Genomic DNA, 20,414 nt, shown 5'->3' with positions numbered 1-20,414 from the left:
ATTGCAGCGCACACACCCGTGTTTTCCGCAATATTTGATTTTGGGATGAACTCTGATATATATTTTTAACAATGTTTTCGGGAAACTTGGATTTAAAAGATATATGTATTTTTACCATAATGAAAAATAAAATTTTTACCCTTGATTTTTGGGGTCGTTACATATATAGGATGATTAATTTCTAAACTTAAGAAAAATAATTGGACCACAATAATCCCTACATCCACACAATAGTTATCATCCATAGTATATATATATATATATATATATATATATATATATATATATATATATATATATATATATATATATATATATATATTTTATTATGACATCATATTTTGATAACTTTACATTACTCTACATGCTCTGTAATTAGTTTTTTTTTGTTGAAACATTATATTTGAATATAATTTTTGGAGTAACAAAAAGAAATGAATGTTGGATGCTATAGTAAATATATTAAGAAAAATATGTTTGATATTTTTTCCACGTGGGGGTGCAACCTATGGTTATCATACGGTTGGTTAATTTTTTTCTAGAATTTTTTTTTTAAATAATTATGGTAAACACATCAAGGTGTTGTTTGTTTTTTGTTTGCATATTTTATTGGTCTTTTCTGTCTGCGCATCACAGACGACGCGTAACCATTAGCCTTTGCAGACTGTTTGTTTATTTGAAGACTGCCGATCTAAAAATGTTGCACGCCCTCTTCTTGGTACAGATTTGGACCAGAGTCTTCTAATATCTTTAGATATCTTCTAGCCTAAAAAACACATATATCTTTATTTTTTTTGGGTTTTTAATTTGTATTTATTCCAACTTTATTAATGATAAACAATTTGAAAAATAATTACAATACTTTTAAAAAAGGTTCGATGACACAAACATGATTTTTTGACAAATTTATATATAAAGATTTATTATAATAATGGTCGTTGAAGTTGTTTATATAAATATGAAAAAAATCATAATATATTCTTATATTTTTTATACAAAATTTTATAAAACATTATTTAATACAATATCGTTAATTTCTTGGGAAATTATTTATGGTATATTTTTAATTGATTTAGTTGAAATAATCGAAGTTTATTTCCATCCATTTATATATTAAATTCTTTGATTCTTAATTATAATGTTTAAGTATAATTTTGCGACCAAAATTGTTGGTTTTTATCAAATATATATATAAATTCGTACCATTTTTATTTTCATTTCTATACAATAATACATAAAAGTTTATCTAGATTTGTTAATTAATTATAACAAAGTCATAAAAATATTAGAAAATCACTTTGAAGTTTAAAAAAAATCAATTTATTTAGATTTTAGTTTATGTTAATAGCCTTCAGATGTTAAAAAAACATACAGTTTTTTTTAGACTACAGATGTTTGATGTATTTTTTTATTGCAAATATCTATAAATGCAAACATTTTATCTTTAAAAAAACAAACAACCAGTTAATGAATTACCCATGTAACCCATACCAAAGCCTACGTTGGAGATCTGTTGAAAAATATTAACAATATTTCTGGAGTTTAAACCATGTGAATTTATAATCTTAACCACTATGCTCCAATCCCTAGGAAAAAAATTATACAATAATTATTGTAAAGAAAAGTAATTACCATTCCTCGAAATAAGGACAAAGAAATATGAGTCAACTTAGATGGCTATTCTTGTATCATTGACCATGACATGTAAATAACTACAAAACATACATCTATAACCCAAAATTAAAAAAAAACTAATTACTGTAATTAGAAATATTCCGCTATGTTCGATTTAAACTTAGATCTTGAAAAAGCCAATGTGGTCTCTTTTTATCTTCATTGTACAATGTACTTGAATTCAATACATTCGTTTTCATCTTGGTCTTAGAGTCACTGCCTCCGGTTTGATGCAGCCTGTTTTCTGATAATCTCTTACTAGCGCTAGGCCCGATACTTAACGTCAGTTCTACATCGTTAGGCCCTGTTTTATCATCGTGAATACCACTACTATCTCCACATGACGTATCTTCCATGGCAGATCTTGAAAGATCAAACCCTACTCTTTTATCAAGACTGTTAATATCCAAAGTAGCCCGTTGGCATTCAGTATTTCTTCTAATATCGTTTCTCAAGGTTCCCATCAGACTCTTTTGAACGTTATATAATCGATGAAGCTCCCGTACCTATAAACCAATTTTCATAATTACAATAATATTAGTTAGCAAGAACAAAGAATCATGATAGAATAAAAAAAGTATCACAAACCTGATGTCTAAAAGTATCTTCATGCTTCAACATTGTCTGTTTTATGAATTCTAGATGGTGGTTTTCGAGCATCTTATTTTTTGAATCCAAAGCTAATGAATGATACGTACACAAGGCTAGTTGGGTGACTCTGTGATGATAACGATACCTGTTATTCCATGAAGCGATCATCCAATGCCGAGAAATATGAGTTTGTTGCTAGTAGAAATATGGGCATGCTCTAGTTTTGATCCCATGCCTACAAGAGCCATGGAGCATTTATATCCAAATATGGTACAAAAAGCCATAGGAAAATAAACCACCAAAACAGAATAAAGTCGAACTAGTGCCCTCACATCCACAAATTGCCAACTCATAATAGTAGTTTCTCATATTTTACTTGGCGTTTTTCATCTTAACCTTATTTTGATATGCATCATAAGCTTGTTTTACAACCTAATTATGCATAATGGTATAAGTTTATTAATTATAACGTACGTGCAAAATGTTATAGATATACAGCACTAATGTAGAAGTGGAGACAATGGATAGTTGAACCCAAGTCATAAATCTTTGATGACGAAAAGTCAAAGTTCAACCACCATGGATGATTTCAGTCGTAACTAATACCAACAACGATCTAAAAGTCAAACTAGATTGCAAATGCAGCATCGAAATTTGCATATAATCGAAACCTCTTAGGCCTTTGCCAAAAGTAAATTGATAGTTGGCCCTAGCCATATCTTTGGTCGGGGACTTGTTGAGATCATGATAATATGTCATCAAGCACTTATGAAACTGGTGTAGTAATCCGATTTCCTAGCGATTTGCTAGTGTATATTTAATAGAATTTCTCTGTTGAAAAGCACTTATTAAATGTAAGTTGTACTGTTTGACTATATCCCGTAAAAGTTGTTTAATTTGCGTTTTTTCACTGTTGAAATGGATAGATTCATATTAAAATACAGTCTTTATAGTAGTATATATATTATTCTGGATCTGAGATCCCAGATTCATACTAGAACTACGACAATTAAATAAAAAGTACGAAGTTAAGCTTTTTACAGAACTGATTAGAAGGGAAGAAAAATGGATTCCAGTTCTACATGTCAATAGCGTATCCTTAATTTCTGAAACTTTAAATATAGCATCCACATTACGAGGAGAACAATATGAAAACTAAAATACGAATACATATCAATAGCATACAGTGACTCTTACTTCATGCATCCAAAGATTCAACCAAAATGTCTATAGCGTATTCACCTTAGAGAAAAGAAAATACATGTACCTGGTAAATGAATTCGAACGCCACCAGTCCACCACACAATTGCCTTTAAACTTTAAAAAGAACGGGAGATTTCAGTGGCCAGAAAAAACCTATAGAAGAGCCTATCGGCAAGGAAACCCCAGTGTCGATTTGACCAAATATATCTCCAAAGAAAAAGGGGCAGAAGGATGAGATTTGTTTGAGAAAACGACAATGCTTTTAGGATGAATCATGGGTGTGTTAATAATTCAAGATGGACAGGCTGTGAAAGAGAGAGGGAGAGAGAGAAAGAGCTGGTGCAAGCAGTATGTTACATGCATAATATATTCTGTTTAAGGTTGTATTTTAATGAACCATGTGTTTTGAATCTTGGGTAGGGACCCTTATAAGGGAAAGAAGCAAGGACGATGCTGCCGGTTGTGATTAAAATATGTGTAACTTTGTATCACAAGATAGCCGGAAGATTGGGATGCAAAAATTTGAAAACTTGGGTCCTTGGTGTAGGGCCTGCATGTAAACAATATATTCCAGACAACAACTAATGTAAATCAGGGATGTTGAAAGCAAGGCTGCAAAAACCAAATGTATATTCTATTACTACATCAAATAAAAATGTCACGACACCCTTAAAATATTATATTTCTCCACAATCATTTTAAATATATAATTTTATTTTCTTTTTAATCACAGGAATGTGAAATTTATAAAATGTTGTTGATAACGTCTATTATATACATGTATTTTGTATATTATTATATTATTTTGAGGTGTATTTTGATGTTATTTAGAATAAAGGATGTTTATTATGAATTGTCTAATATGCTTAAAATTGTTGTTATTACAGATATAATATGTTGATGGAACAAAATAAGCAATTTGGCTTTGAAACGGAGCTGAAATGCAAAAGCTGGAAAATATGTTGAATAGTGTTATATGTTACGTGCCTAAACTTCCTACATGACACGCTTCCATCGAGGCCACTTGGAGGATACGTAAAAAACCCTTAAGTCGCAACCCGTCTCTTTAAGACACACGATGCATTGGATGTGGAAAATCTATAAATAGGCTTTAACTATGACCTAATGATCAATAATTATAATACTTCCATCATTACACCACCTTGATCAATAATTATAATACTTCCATCATTACACCACCTTGATCGATAAGTAACCTCAAAAAGCTCTTTTGAGAGTTCGGAAGGCGGCCAAATAGACATTAAGCTGATATGGAGGAGGGATGTGAGGGATCGAAGAGCATAAATGTTCGGGAATTCATATAGTTTTCTTTATTGACCATATTTGGAGTTCATTGTGATTCCTATTTCGTTTTACTTTATGATTTGGAATCTTAAACAATTTTTCTTTGTGTTTAGATTAGACAAATCTTTATGATGTTGGTTTCATTGCTATTTGGATATTGATAGTTATTTAATTTAGTGTGTTAAGTTTGATTGAAGATACATCTATATTAAGGATTGTTCTTTGTTACCTATTGTTGAGTTGATGTAGTTAGATGACCAATCTACTATGTTTTCTTGAAAATAGTTGTATCTAATGATGGACCAAATCTTAGTTTAGGTGAACAAAGAATAAACTTTCATGTGTGCTTGCATTAGATGACTATTTGGTGTTTAGATTAATTCTTATGACCTTTAAGATTAATAAAGATCAAATCTTGCAAAATATGAACTTAAGATTGAAAATTTAGATAGTTAATTACATGATCATTGTCTTAATCGTCTTTATGATCATTAGGGTTAGAATCTGACCAAGAAGCTTAACCATTTTAGGAATCGATGAATAATGAATAAATGTCCATTGTAATTAGTAATCAACCATAGTTTTGAGGTGTCGTATAGTTTCAGTCAAAGAACCTAAAGTAATTTGTTTCCAACCAGTATATGTTAGGTTATTGTTGTTCTAACATCCCGATGTTAACGTACTTCTAATTTCACCCCTTTAATTTTATTATATTGCATTTTGGTCCCTAAGTCCAAGAAATTGTGCGTTGGAGCCCTAGTGGCATTTTCGTGATTCTAGCAGTGAGGAGTATACCATGCCTACTAATGTGTACGCTTAGCGTACTAGGGCGCACCCTAGTACGCTGACTAAGCGTATATCTATGTATGAGGGGCATACTTGCTAAATGAGAAACCCCTAATTTTTAGGGTTTGGCTGGTATTTAAGCATCCTTATGACCTTATTTTCCTTCACCTTAACAACCTCCACCCTCTCTTTTGTGATTATAGCCCTAGAACCACCTTGTGAAGCCATTTCAAGCATTAAAGTGTGTGTTTGTGTGCTTAGAAGAAGAAGGAAGGAACCAAGCTCATCTTAGAGGGAAGGAGCATCTTGGATCTGGAAGTTTTTCACTATTCTCCATCATTTCAAGATATAAAGTTCATACCTTCATGGCTAGTTTGCTAGATCTTGTTTGCATGTGTTTTTGTGTTGCTTTTTGGTCCCAAAGGTCTCATCTTGAACATGACATGTTCTGGACATTTTGCGTTGACCTTTCAGACCCTAGGAGGGGTCCTTAGCCACAAAATGAAGTCCCATTTTTTGGAATTGATCCATGCATCTTGTAGAATGTCTTAATGGATTAAGACGTTGATTTATGCTCTTATTAGGCGTGTAAAGTCATAAAGTTGGAAACTTCATAACTCTAGAGTGTGTTTTAGTCATGGATCTAAAGTTGGGATGTAAGAGCTTCAGGCATTAAGCTCTTAATGAGAATTTAGACCTTGCGATGGTACACCTGCGTACTCTGAGTACGCCCTGCGTGCGAGGTTAACCACCTTGATGGCGGTCAACTGTGAGGGTTAGAGTACGCCCTGCGTACCTCTGGAGTACGTACCACGTACTTGCACTAGGTCAGCTCGGTTGGGTTGACTATGTTGGATTAGGTGTCTATGTCCGTAACTATATTTGGTATGAGCTTAACCCGACCCGACATGGTCCATTTGGGTTGCACTTCACCTAACAATTTGTATAAATATTGTTGGGTCAAAAAGTGTTGCCTCTTTGGGCTCGGTCCTTAGCTTAGTTTTGTTATCCGATTTGGGCCTGTCCAACCATGATTATTGTATTAGGGTTTAGTATTTAACATGCATGCATGCATCCTTAGTGATGATCACTTTCATTATTATTCATAGTAATTGTACTACAAACCCTAGCTCGCCTCTATAGTGGAAGTTCTTAGTCGAGCTCGGCTGAGGTGTGACTACATTTGAATCATTAAGCATTACTTGATTCTATATCGTGTTTATTGTGGTCGTTTATTTTATTGATTTACCTGCTGAAGATCTAATCGATCTAAGAGTTTTTTTTTTATCAACTCATCAATTGGTATCAGAGTAGGAGACTGTGTATCCCATACACATCTCTTCTGTTGAAGAAGATCTTAGGGTTTTTCCGCTTTGATTGATATTGTTAGAGCCGTCATTCACTATTGACGTAGTTCTTTAATAGTCGATCTTACCCTAACGTTGTTTACAAGTATGATCTTAAGCAGGTTTTGAACGAACATCATCATGTCCATGGATGATTCCCAGTCAAACCCAATCAATATCTCCAATAGTATCAGATCGACGACAAGGATTCCCATATTGTACACTCAAGATTATGAGGTCTGGAAGCATCACGTCGAAGACTATGTGATTGGTTCAGAAGACAACGGATACTTGATCTGGGAAGCGATTACAGTTGGTCCATTCGCTAATTCAAGCACTTTAAGAATTGTTAAAACTCAAAAGGAGTATAGTCAACTCGTTAATGATGTGAAAGACATACCCCAATATGAGAAGGAGAAGTTTCAGTGCAAAATCAAAGCTTTAAGGATGATTAGGTTTGATTTACAATCGGACACGTTTCGGTTGGTAAGTTCATGCACATCAGCGAAGGAAATATGGGACAGGTTGAAGGAACTTTATTCTACGGATGAAGATCTTAAGCATTCGATCCAAACTTTATTGCTCTCATAATTTGGTGACTTCAAGCAGAAGCCTGAAGAGAAGCTTATTCAAGATTTTGATCGCTTTAATCATCTCCTTAGTAAGATGATAAAGCATGGGATAGAAAGGAAATTCATTGAACAAAAAGTCACATTTATGAATGGCCTTAGACCCGAATGGATGGATGTGGTGTCTACTGTGAAGGCACGTGAACAATTCAAGGCTTATTCACTAGCAAAGTTAGTGGGAATATTAAAGTCACATGAGAGTGCGGTGACTAAGGAAACGAACGTGGTTTATAGCATGGGGTCATTAGCTATAATCTCCAAAGGAAAGAATGCTACTGAAGAAGAAGAAGATTTAGATCTTTCTGAATATGATCTAACTAGTAAAAATTTTGCTTTAATGGTGTCAAATCCCAAGAAGTTCATCAAAAGAAGGTTCCCAGTCAATAAGAACCGAAACTGGTAGGGAAGATACAGTGTCGAGAAGGTGAAGGAGGAACCGAAGAGCGTTCCTCAATCCGAAGAACCAAAGAAGAGAGCAAAACTTGGTAGTGACTTAGGCTTTAATTGTCACTACTGTGGAGCTGTGGAGGCAAAAATCACTTTGCCAAAGATTGTATGTTGAGAAAGAAGTCTGAAAATAATGACGATGATGACGAGGAAGCGAACCTCATACGATGATTGAAGGAAATCAAGAAGAAGAAAGTTGGATCTCATAACACTATGAAGCTCTAATTGTGCAGGGAAATACCGTTGACGATGAATTTGGCGGTGTTGAAGATTGGCCGACTGATTCTGAAGATGAAGAAGTGAGGAAGGCCACTGATGGCAGGGCTTTGTTGGTGAAAGAAGAAAACGTTGCTGGAAAGTGTCTGATGGTGACTTCTGAGGTGTCACAAATGAGAGGTTATACCACTGATGGGGGATGAGATGAAGCGAAAGAGCGAGAAGACATGTGTTTTGCTGCGAAACCTGTCAGTGAGCAGATCAACGAATGTGATGAGTTGATCAAGAAGGTACAATCTATTCTTGTTTCTTTAAATATCCCCATAACTAACTATGAAAAAGAACTAAATGGATTAAAATCTAAATTTTCTAGTATAAGTGGTAGTTTAACTCAAACTCGCGTCACAAACTCTAACCTAACTGATCAAATTAGCAGGGTATCATCGAAGAGTGAGGAGAGGCGTATGTGGGTAGAGAAAAAGGAGAAGGAGTTGATTAGGTCTAGGGATGAAACAATTTATTTGCAAAGAGATAATTTAAAGCTTTTGAAACAATGGAATGTTTTTTGTTTGATTGCTAAAAGATTATATTCCAACATTACTCAATTGCATCTTAATTGTGATATAGGAAAGAAGATACATCGTATGATTTTACCCTTCCTTGAGTTCAAGGAGGATGAAATCGATGCCGATGCATACAACTATGAAAACGTTATTTCTTCTGATGATATTTCTCCCTCATACAAAATTGGTCTAGAAAAAATAGATTCCTTCGTAAAGTCAAAAGACCATAAGGACATGCTCAAAAATTTGTTGGATGAAAATGACAAACTAAAAATCAAAACCGAAACTGTACAAAGATTTGACTCTTTGAATGCCAAGTTGAATTCAGAAAATAAAATTGATATTGAAAACATTTCTGAATTTAATGAGGACGATGATATGAGTGAAATATCTGTAGAAGATGAGGTGGACTATTCTGAATTTGTCAAGAGCGAACCCGAAACCAATAAAAATCTTATTTCTGAATACTCTGTTGAGTTCGCTCACTCATCAAAAGACAAGACTAAAGTTCTCAAGGCAAAGGCTATTGTATATCAAAAGGTCCAAACAACTCCAAATCAAGTTTATACAGTTAAAGGAGTTACACAACAACACACAGCCGAACTGACAACATTAGTAGAAGAAGATAATGCTGATGGCTACGATGAGTTTTTCTAGTCAGCACCGATAGATAACGCCGATGAAACAAAAGGTCTATCTCAGAAAACATCATGGAGAGTGAAAGGTAGGTATGTTGTAGAACCACTTAACGATCCTACACGATTTGATGTGCCAAGCACAAGTGGTACTAAAATTGACTCTGGCGAACCAGTCAGGTGTCAAGCGAAACCTTTTTTCTAAAGAGCGAAAATCATGCTCAAGTACCGAAGCGAAAGGCCAACATCCATAAAACTCCAAAACAAGTGTTAGAAAGAAAGCATCAACGGAATTTGAGATACAAGAAGAATCTTACTGAAAGAAAGCAGTTTTGGCGATCTCAAAACCCTAATTACATTCACTATGAAAAGGCTTCTGAGTCGAAAGAAGAAGCAAAAGAAAACTCAGCTTCTCATGTTTAACAGAATCAAGACAACCGAAAGAAGAGTTTCGGTCCTCAGAAACAAGACAACCGAAAGAGGAGTTTCGGTCCTCCCAATCAAGATAACCGAAAACAGAGCTTCGGTCCACAAACACACAACAACCAAAAGAGAAGTTTCGGTCATCAGACGGACGATAACCGGAAAAGAAGTTTCAGACGTAAAGTTATGAGAAACCGAAAGGATGGTTTTGGTCCTAAATCAACCATTGAGAGGAACCAAAGGGAAGGTAGTTTCGGCTCTCAACCAAGTAAGGGCAATGATCAAAAGCTTAGTCTTGCTCCCAAGTCTCATCTTTCTCACTCTTACTCTCACTCACAGAATGATCGAAAGGGAAAAGGAAAGTTCTTTCCAGAAGATGAAAAGAAGACGACGTTTGAACCCAAAGTGGAGAACCGAAAGACTGCTAACGTCGGATCAAAAACTGAACCTAAAATACTCAAATCTAATAAAATCAAAGTTTTCACCATAAAAAGAAAAGATGAAACAACACTAATAAAAAGAACCTTTTTTGTTGATGTTTCTCTTACAATTCCCTGTTATGTAAAAGGCTCACAAGGACCCAAGAAACTTTGGGTTCCTAAATCTGCTTAATTTTTGCAGGTTATGCATGACGAGCAGTTCGATGATGAATGGTACATAGACAGTGGCTACTCACGTCACATGACAGGAAGAAAGGAAGAGCTGAGGGAATTTTGGTTCCTTTAAGATGGTAGATGTGTCAAGTATGGTAATAATTCTTTTAGCACAATCAAAGGTTATGGTATGATTACCAATGGTGATTTCTCAATACGAAAAGTGGCGTACGTTGAAGGTCTACAACACAACCTCATCAGTGTTTCTCAACTGGTGGTCGGTACCGGGTTAAAAGTTTCGTTCGATGACGATGACTCAGAGATTATTGAAAAGAAGACGAACAATATTCTGCTGAAATCAAAGTGAAAAGGAGAGATGTACCCTTTGAATCTCAATCCCATATGAGGAAAACCAACACTTTACTTGCTAACAAAGGCTCATTCAGATGAAAGCTGGCTTTGGCACCGGAGACTCTCCCATCTTAACTTCAAAGACATCAACAAGCTAGTGCTTGGGGATCATGTTCGAAGTCTTCCAGTTTTGAAGTTTGATAAAGAACACTTATGTGCTGCTTGTGAAATGGGAAAACAAAGTCGAAAAAGTCACCCTTGTCGAGTCAATAGAAAAATTATTGAACCATTAGAATTACTTCACGTTGATCTATGTGGTCCATCTTCAATTGAGATCATTGGTGGTAACAGGTATATACTCATTATAGTGGATGATTTCTCTCGATTTACCTGGGTGTTCTTTTTGAGGCAGAAATCAGAGGCTTCTCCGAAGCACAGACTCTTTATCAAGCAGGTAGAAGTTCAAATGCGAAAGGTAGTTTGAAACATCAGAAGCGACAACGGGTTAGAGTTCAACAACAAAGACTTTGAAGATTTTCTTACAGAAAAGGGAACCACTCACAAATTCTCTACTCCATATACTCCACAATATAACTGAATTGTCAAAAGGAGAAACCGATCTTTATGTGAAGCGGCCCGAACTATGCTTAGCTTCGCCTCTCTACCTCTATATTTCTGGGCAGATGCCATTGCTCCTGCTTGTTTCACGCAGAACAGATCTTATCTCAACAAATGTTTTTCCATCACTCCATATGAGATCTTGAACAAGCAAAATCCTAATGTAAAGTTTTTTCATGTGTTTGGTTCCAGATGCTTCATCTTTAATTCAAAAGAGCACCGAAACAAGTTTGGCGTCAAAGCAGATGAAGGAATCTTTCTGGGTTACTTGTTAAAATCCAAAGCATACTGAGTCTTGAACAAGTGTTCAAAGAAAATCGAAGAGACTTATTATGTCACCTTCGATGATAACTACGTTAAGAAACTGAAGACAACCGAAGGTTCTATGGAGGAAATATTTATTAAATCTGGTGAGGCTATGGTACCAATGTCAAACCTCTGTGACCAATACATGCTGCTGTTTGATGAACCAGAAAAGGCTATTCACTTTGAATTCAAAGCTGAAGACAACAAGGTAGATAACCTGAAGAAGATAATCGATGATGTTGCAAAGAAAATGGCAGAAGAACAACCACCGGCAACTGAATAGCCTAACTCAAGAGAACCTCCAAGAGATAGTTCTTATGTTCAGGGGGGGGGGGGGTTCGTCTTCTCCAAATAACCAAGATTCATCATTCCAGGGGAGAGACCATCATCATCAACACAAACCGAAAGTCATGTACAGGGGGAAAATTCTAAGCCTGAAGCTGAGGTAGTATCATCGTTCGAGGGGGAGAATGCAAATTCAAATGATGATGATATTCAATCAGAACTCGAAGGTGAAGTGGATGCTAAATTGGATCCCTTTTAGGATCATAATTACCCACCACTCTCCAAATGGACCAAAGATCATCATCAAACACAAATTATTGGTGCACAATCAGAAAAAGTTCTCACACGATCACAACTGAAAGCAAAACAAGCTGCACTATTCTCTAAAGTTGAAATTTTCATGTTTAATTCATTCGTCTCCAAGGTTGAAACGAAGATGATCAACACTGAACTCGATCATTCTGATTGGGTACAGGCGATGCAGGACGAACTCAATGAGTTCGAGCGAAACAAAGTATGGAGACTGATTCCAACACCAAAGGATGCTTCTCTGGTTGGACTAAAGTGGGTTTTCAGGAACAAGATGGACAAGGAAGGAAATGTAATTTGCAAAAAGGCAAGATTGGTTGTGAAAGGTTATTGTCAAGAAGAAGGCATTGATTACGAAGAAACCTTCGCTCCGGTAGCAAGGATAGAATCAGTTCGTATTTTTCTCGCCTATGCTGCACACAAGAACTTTGAAGTATACCAAATGGATGTGAAGTGCACCTTCCTAAATGGAGAACTGGAAGAGACGGTGTATGTAGAGCAACCATCAAGATTTGTAAACGAGAAGTATCCAGATCACTGCTACATTCTGGACAAGGCTGTCTATGGTCTCAAGCAAGCACCAAGGGCATGGTATGAAGCTCTAACTAGATTTCTTAAAATGTCTAAGTTTAAACAAGGTTCGGTTGACCCAACCTTCTTTTGTAAGAAAGAGGGTGACCACCTTATGATAGTTCAAATTTCCGTCGATGATATCATCTTCAGCTCCACAAATCCTAGCTTAACAGCTGAATTTAGGAAGTTAATGGAGACTAAATTTGAAATGAGCTCAATGGGCCCGATTAACTTTTTCCTTGGCTTGAATATTAGATAGGGACCCAAAGGCATTTTCATTAATCAAGAGGCTTACACAAAGACTTTGCTTGCCAAGTTTGGAATGTTGGGAGATTCAAAAATAAAGGTTCCTATGGCGTTTGGCATAAAGTTAACACCTTCTCTAGAGAAATCGGCAGCTGACATGACCCGCTATCGTCAAATGATAGGGTCCATTATGTACTTAACAGCAAGTAGACCAGACATAATGTTTTCTGATTGCTATTGTGCTAGGTTTCAAGCTAATCCACACGAACCTCATCTGCTAGCTGTGAAGAATATCTTCCATTACCTGAAGCGAACCTCTTCGCTTGGTCTATGCTACCCAGCTAAGCCAGGGTTCTTTGTCCAAGCATTCTCAGATGTTGATCTTGGAGGATGTAGACAGGACCGAAAGAGTACCACTGGAGGATGCAAATTTCTGGATGGATAACTGGTTTGCTGGTAGTCAAAGAAACAAACCTGTGTCTCATCCTCCACTGCCGAAGCAGAATACATAGCTGCAGCATCATGCACATCTCAGGTCATTTGGATACAAACAACTTCGAGACTATGGCCTGAACATGAAGAAAATCGCACTATATTGTGACTCAGAGAGTGCAATTCAGATTTGTCATAACCCAATGCAACACTCAAAGACGAAACACATAACACTGAGGTATCACTTCATCAAAGATCATGTGGAAGACGGTAATGTAGAAATTCATTTTGTAAGAACCACTGATCATTTGGCTGACATCTTACTAAAGCGTTGCCTGAAACTAGTTTTAATAAAATCCTTCAAGGCTTAGGAATGATGGAAGCTGAATCTGTACCAAAGTCACTTTCGCCTCTATAAATGTTGGAAGCGAAATAGAGCGAACGCTCGGTCCATTTCGGGTTCGATCTTTTGGGAACCGAAATGAACCGAACGCTCGGTCTATTTCGGGTTCGGTCTAATTGGGCTCGGTTCGCTTCTCATTTTTCAAATGATGGTTTCAGTTGTATAGTATGTACACACTATTTTCTTATAATTTATTTTACGTTTTTTCCTTTTATTTTCATAAAATCCAAAATATAAAAAAAAATATTTTTGTTTTTATTTCTTTTTCAGAAAATCTTATAAAATCCAAAAATATTTTTCATTTATGTTTTTATTTCTTTTCAGAAAATGCAAACCATAATTCAAAAATATTTTTCTTTGTTTTAAATTATTCAGTCTTTATCTAATCAATGCATAAGGAACTTTCTTAATGATGAAGCTGGGACAGGTATAATTCTTTATCTTTATATTCGCTAAGTGTCCCTAGAAGCATGTTGATGTATGTTGACCCAAGCCTCTAAAGATTTTGAGTGAAGCCTTAATGACTTGATAAATACCAATCATGTCTTCCTAATTAGGCTGACAAATTCACTCTCATCATGAGCTACCTAACTCTACTCTAACATGAGTTAGGAGTTTTTCAGCTTGGTCCTATTTTATAGCAGAGGTGCATTCGTTCTTTAACTCCCTTAATCTTATTCTCCATTAATCATTCATTTCATACTTGTAACCCTTGAGACTATTAGCACTACCACTGAGGTTTATGGTTACACAACTTCTGTGTTTATGATCTTAGTTTCGTGTCACTACGTGCTAAGTGAAACCCAAAAGTCAATACCTATAATGCATTGACGGTGAACAAATAAATGTTCTAGCTTTCAACTTGAATTAACGAAACCACTTTTGTGGATGTACCTTGAAATCTCCTATTCTTGTGAGAGATCCTTATGAAAATGTCTATCTCACAATCTTTTCTTCCCAAAGGGCCCAGTTTTAATTTTTCGTTGAGATTTCTAATTATTTTATGTCAAGAAGTCACTGAATATGATCCACACCTACTTGTTTAATAGACCACATTGGTCTCACAAGTACTTCGTTCCACTTTTGGTCTTATGTCATGTACCGAAACCTGGATTTAAGCGAAAGCCACCCTTAAAAGCCATATTTATAAAAGATGCCTTTCAATGCTTCTTAACAAGTACTTGATCGTAATTCTACGAGAATCCATTCAAGCACTTTGAAGTCTATTTAGATTTTGAAGGAAGCGATTCGTCCCCGGGATCAACTGCTTTATGTCCTTTATGACATCACAAAATCCCACAAATAGTTTGTTTTATTTCTTTATCTTTGACACTATCTTGCATGAAAATCTTGGATTTTTCAAAAAATCTAGTTAGATTATTCACAAGCTATTCATAAATATATAACTTCGGTTCCTAACGATGTTATGCAGTGATTTTTAAACGAAGGGATGAAGTCTGTAATAAGCCTTTGGTTATTTATGGAGATAACGATTCTGTTAAAAGATTGAAGATATGAGTCAGCAATAAGCTTAATCGATTGGGATTTGAAAAGGGGATAAAATTGAAAAGGCGGGGGAATTTGAACAGTTACCTAAGCGTGCGTCATTAGCTGTTGTATCGGGGTTGCCAGTTGTCCAATCACACCTTTTTAGGCGTCGTTTCCCAAATTAAAGGAATCATTACCCTTGATTTTTCTCTCTCTCCACAAAATCGTATATAAGGGTTTTTGGTACTATGGTCTTGTTCTTTACCACAATTCTACTCTCTCAAGAAAAAAGACGATTTCAGGCGATTCACTGCTCACTGTTCATCCTCTTCTTCCTCCTGCTTCAACAATGGCTGAGTCTTCTTTTGTTCAAGAAACTTCTGCACGCTCCACTCTTCTTGCAATCAAGCCAAACCAGAACCTGTTCATCGATCTCACACCCTTCCTCTATGATACTTACATGTACCACGTGGTTGAATGTCTCAAGTATTTGCCACTCCTTATAGCTTTATCAATAGTGGAGGTCGTACCAATGGTTTGTCTCTCACAACTCTATTCTACTGCTACTTATGACAAAGGTGTAGACAAGATCTTCTTTGACATTCTTAATCAGAAAGCCTCTATCTTCAAAATCCGCTTTTGCTCGTTGCTAGGGCTTGCTTATGAAGAATCGATGGTGAATCCTGATTCAATCTCTACATGTAAGCGTTTCTTGATGTTTTACAACATGGGGTACACAGAAACCCTAACCACTGTCACAAAGTTCAAGAAATCATGTCTTCCCCCACAATGCAATGGATTGTTCACCCTTCTCTTCAAAGGCCTTTCTGAATGGAGTGAAGGATCAGATGGTGCCGGTAAGTCTTTCATGACTTTGCTTTATGTGTTGTACCACGTAATCAACCTTGATTATGGCTCAGTTCTATGGCTTCAGCTTGTCTAAAGTTTGTTATCAGCTTCACGCCATACAAAAATTTCATGTGCCTGGTTTTGGACTATTATTACTCAATCGATAATGGAGCGTTTTCATGTTCCCATTATAACGGCTTCTCTTATTACCTCTATTGCTACATTTCATACAACAAACATCATTGTTACTCATCCTTCCAAATTCCACTTTGTTGGCTCCATACCAGAGTCAATGTATGTCTGTGTGTCTCCTACAAGCAAGCTTCTTCAGGAGTACAAGAAACTTCCCTCTTCTCTTCTGGTCCAAGGGAACTAACCCCAGAAATGTTAAAGTCTATTGAAGAAGCAGACAAACCTGCAAAAAGGGGAAAGAAACAAGAGGGCAAAAAGGGAGAGCAAGGAGGAAGAGTTTCAAAGGTTAACTCTCCAAAGAAGCGAAAGTCAGAGAAGGCAGCTCCTTCCCAGCCTTAGCAAAAGAAGCTCAAGAAACCTGCTCGAAGGCTTATTCTTCAATCCTCAAGTGACTCTGACTCTGAATACATACTTCTGGTCATCAACCCCTCAATGCAAGAGATTATGAGAGTGAAAGCTCCAAAGATGAAGGTTCGGTTCGAGGTGGTACACCTCCTCGTTCGCCTACACCAGAGGTATTCGTTCGTTCCCAAGCACCTTCTCCTCCACCTGTTTCCATTCCTACTACCCTTCCTCCCATTTCCCATATCGTTACATTCCAACCCTCATCCATCATTCCTATTCCCACTCCTATCTTTTCAGAAGCTACAGCTACTACCACTGCTGGAGTGCCGACAAACGTATCTGATACGGGGGTTCGTACTTCAGCACCCGATACCCATGCTACTACCAAACCTCTATCACCTACCTAATCCACTGAAACCAATACTGTTCTTGGTGGGGAGAATGTCGATTTTGATACATTCTACTACAGTCCTTAGAGGGTGCAAAGTGACGATGATGAAGACGCCCTTGTCACCAAACGCCATCTCAAGGAGATGAATGAGAAGCTAGATAAACTTATGGCCTCCTCATTTACTCAGGGTCCCTCTTCTGAGTCTTCCATAAAAAGCTTGATGGCCACCTGGGTTAAAGATCACAAAGCTTCAATCTCTAAATCTACTTCATCCATTGATGCTTCTACAAAAGTTTGCACAGAAGCTACCGGAAATGTCGATAAACTAATTTCTAACGCAAACATTTTTCTTGAGTCTTCACAGGGTGCTACAACGCAAAATGCCGACAAGTTCAATGCTTCGGTTCAGACCCTTACTCAATCACTTCAACAAGAAAAGACGCTTTTTGAGGTGCTTCGCAAGAACCTCTCTTCTGATCAAGCCAAACATCAAGCTTCGGTCTCTGATCGTTTAAATCAACTTCAGGAAGATCTTGCCTTGGAAAGCAGAGTAATGGATGAGCTTTCTTTGAAGACAACTCAACTCAAAACCCAGACTCTTAAGCTCAATCAAGCGAACAAGGAACTTGATGCTTTGCGTTCGGAGCGGTCTGTGGTAAAGAGCTCTATTGGAGATGTTCACTCTATGCTTCTCCATCTTCTTGAATCCTACGATCCGATTCTTACCATTACAGTTAGACACCATTTAGCTAAGAAGCTACGTCCTACTCTTGACATTTTTAGCAGGATAGAGGGTGTTCCAGAGTCCATTATCCCTTTGCAACAAGGTGGAGAACAAACAAAGATCTCATACCAACCTCCGAAACCTCAACACCCGAAACCCCAACAACCGAAAGTGGTTGCCGAACCGAAAGGGAAAGATGCTTCGGATTCAGGAATGCAGAATAAGGGTAAAGGAATTGCTGATGATGATGAGGATGATGTTGATGATTTTGAAGATACGGTCCTTATAATGAGTATTCTCAAAACCAAGCCTACAGCTCAGGAGATTAAGCAAAAGGTTACTGAAGCAATCAACAAGGAGAATGAGGTGAGAGAGGCAAATCTACTCAATCAGAGAAAGTTGAAGTTTCCTCTATGGACATTGGAAAGGCTTCGAAAGGAGGTTATTGAAGCTCCAAGTTCACACTAGATAGAGCCTATTCTCTCTTTCAATGTCGAGAATTCTAAAGATTCTCAATTTGATATGCCAATCACTCGCAAGGCTTTCATCTTTCACTGTTTTGAGCCTACAACTGTGATTCCTTCTCCAGACCCGAAGGTTGATCAAGACTTGCTGGAATATCATCATGCATTCTCTCAACCTCAGTACCTAACCTGGAGTAACAAAAAGATCACAACTGTCAAGGTGCTGAAGCCTACTGCAGCTGGCAAGTTCATCAATGTCAAGTTTAAAGTGACTCGAGGATCTGATGGTTCGGTCCATACAGTCTCGCTTGCAGATTTGCCAAATCTAAATCCACATGATCGGATTCTCCTGATCAACATTCTTCTCTCCAATCAGAATGAATATGAGTCAATCATTGATCACCTCAAGCGTATGCTAGTGTGTTACATTCATGAAGTGGCAAAGATGGATCAGGAGGTTGCTGCTGCTATTCGCAAGAGACCCACAATCAAGCCAATTGGGAAGGCAGGTGACACTAAGTTGATGGTGAATGGAAAAATTGTTCCACAGTCTCACACCGTCATGTTTCTTAGGGGTGAAGGTCAGAGGTGCCTATTTGCTCTGGCTGACAAACATCTATTCTCCACTTCCTCCCTGGAGCATATTCTTGAGCTTGTTAATGGGTGTGATCAAAATAGTGAGGCAGACAAGAAGCTGTTCTCAGAAATGCTTCAGTGGTATATGGCTTTCAGACAGACTCTTCTTGTCATTATTCAAAGACTGTTCAAGGTTGTGAAACGAACTCCTCAACCTCCACTGAAGTGAAGTCTCACCCCAAATTGATGCAAAGGGAGAGATTGTTGGGTCAAGAAGTGTTGCGTCTTTGGGCTCGGTCCTTAGCCTAGTTTTGTTATCCGGTTTAGGCCTGCCCAACCGTGATTATTGTATTAGGGTTTAGTATTTCAGATGCATGCATGCATCCTTAGTGATGATCGCTTTCATTATTATTCATAGTAATTGTACTACAAACCCTAGCTTGCCTCTAAAGCGGAAGTTCTTAGTCGAGCTCTGCTGAGGCGTGACTACATTTGAATCATTAAGCATTACTTGATTCTATATCGTGTTTATTGTGTTTGTAAATTTTATTGATTTACCTACTGAAGATCTAATCGATCTAAGATTTTTTTTTTATCAACTCATCAGATATACTTTTGAGAATAAGGTGTTTATGATCTACTAATATATTATAAGTTATAATATATTAATATGAAATCATATTATTTAATTAGTGTTGATCAAGAATTGATTTTGGGATTAATTTAGTGATCAAAAGAGGCTAATTAAATATGGACTCTTCAATATATATTGATTGAGCTAAGATTTATTTAGGATGGGCTAAGAGTATATGTAAGTCCATGGATAGTCCATGGAGCTTTTAACCCATGGATCCTAGGTAAATGAAGAGTCATGGGTATTAGGGTTTAACCCTAATCCTCCATACTATATAAAGGGGTCCTTGGTTTTAGAATTGGCACTAGTATGTATGAGAACAAGAGTGGGCCGATTTTAGTAAGCATCATATTCTCTAAAGTATTTCCAAGTTGTTTTGGGTGATTTGTGACACCACTTGAGGTATCCACACTATTGGTGCTAGGTCAAAAACTCCAAGCAATCAACCACAAAAAGAAGGTATGTTATTCTACTTAGAGTTTTGTATTACAAGTATCCCATAACATGCTAGTTAGGTTGTAAACCTTGGAAAACAAATTTACATGTATTTTAGAGAAAACATAGATCCAAGGTTTCTAGGGTTGCATGTACACCATAGGAGTGTTAGAATGCTCAAAACCCAACAGTGGTATTAGAGCCTAGGCTTGTTTTCATGATACTTGATGCAAAAACTTGAAAAAACTCATGTTTTATGCATTCTGCTGAGTGGACTCGCCGAGTCCATGGGGGGACTCGACGAGTCCATGCCTATCTTCAACCAACTCGCAGACTCAGTTCGTGCGCTCGACGAGTTAGGTTGTCAGAGTGTATTTTTTTG

The 20,414-nt window shown here is 36.9% G+C and overlaps 1 long non-coding RNA gene across 1 annotated transcript; it reads right to left on the bottom strand.

Annotated features, from left to right (window-relative positions):
- Positions 1 to 1,472: 1,472 nt before the first annotated feature.
- Positions 1,473 to 3,854, bottom strand: LOC145053503 (uncharacterized). Its single transcript, XR_013684496.1, has 3 exons — positions 3,533 to 3,854; positions 2,263 to 2,500; positions 1,473 to 2,180 (listed from the first exon to the last, which is right to left on the bottom strand). It is a non-coding gene; the product is annotated as an uncharacterized LOC145053503 (long non-coding RNA).
- Positions 3,855 to 20,414: the final 16,560 nt, after the last annotated feature.

The sequence above is a fragment of the Lactuca serriola genome, chromosome 5, assembly GCF_051521515.1.
Source record: "Lactuca serriola cultivar US96UC23 chromosome 5, Lser_US96UC23_V15, whole genome shotgun sequence".
Taxonomy (NCBI): Eukaryota; Viridiplantae; Streptophyta; class Magnoliopsida; order Asterales; family Asteraceae; genus Lactuca; species Lactuca serriola.
This window is presented reverse-complemented; position numbering and strand designations above follow the sequence as displayed.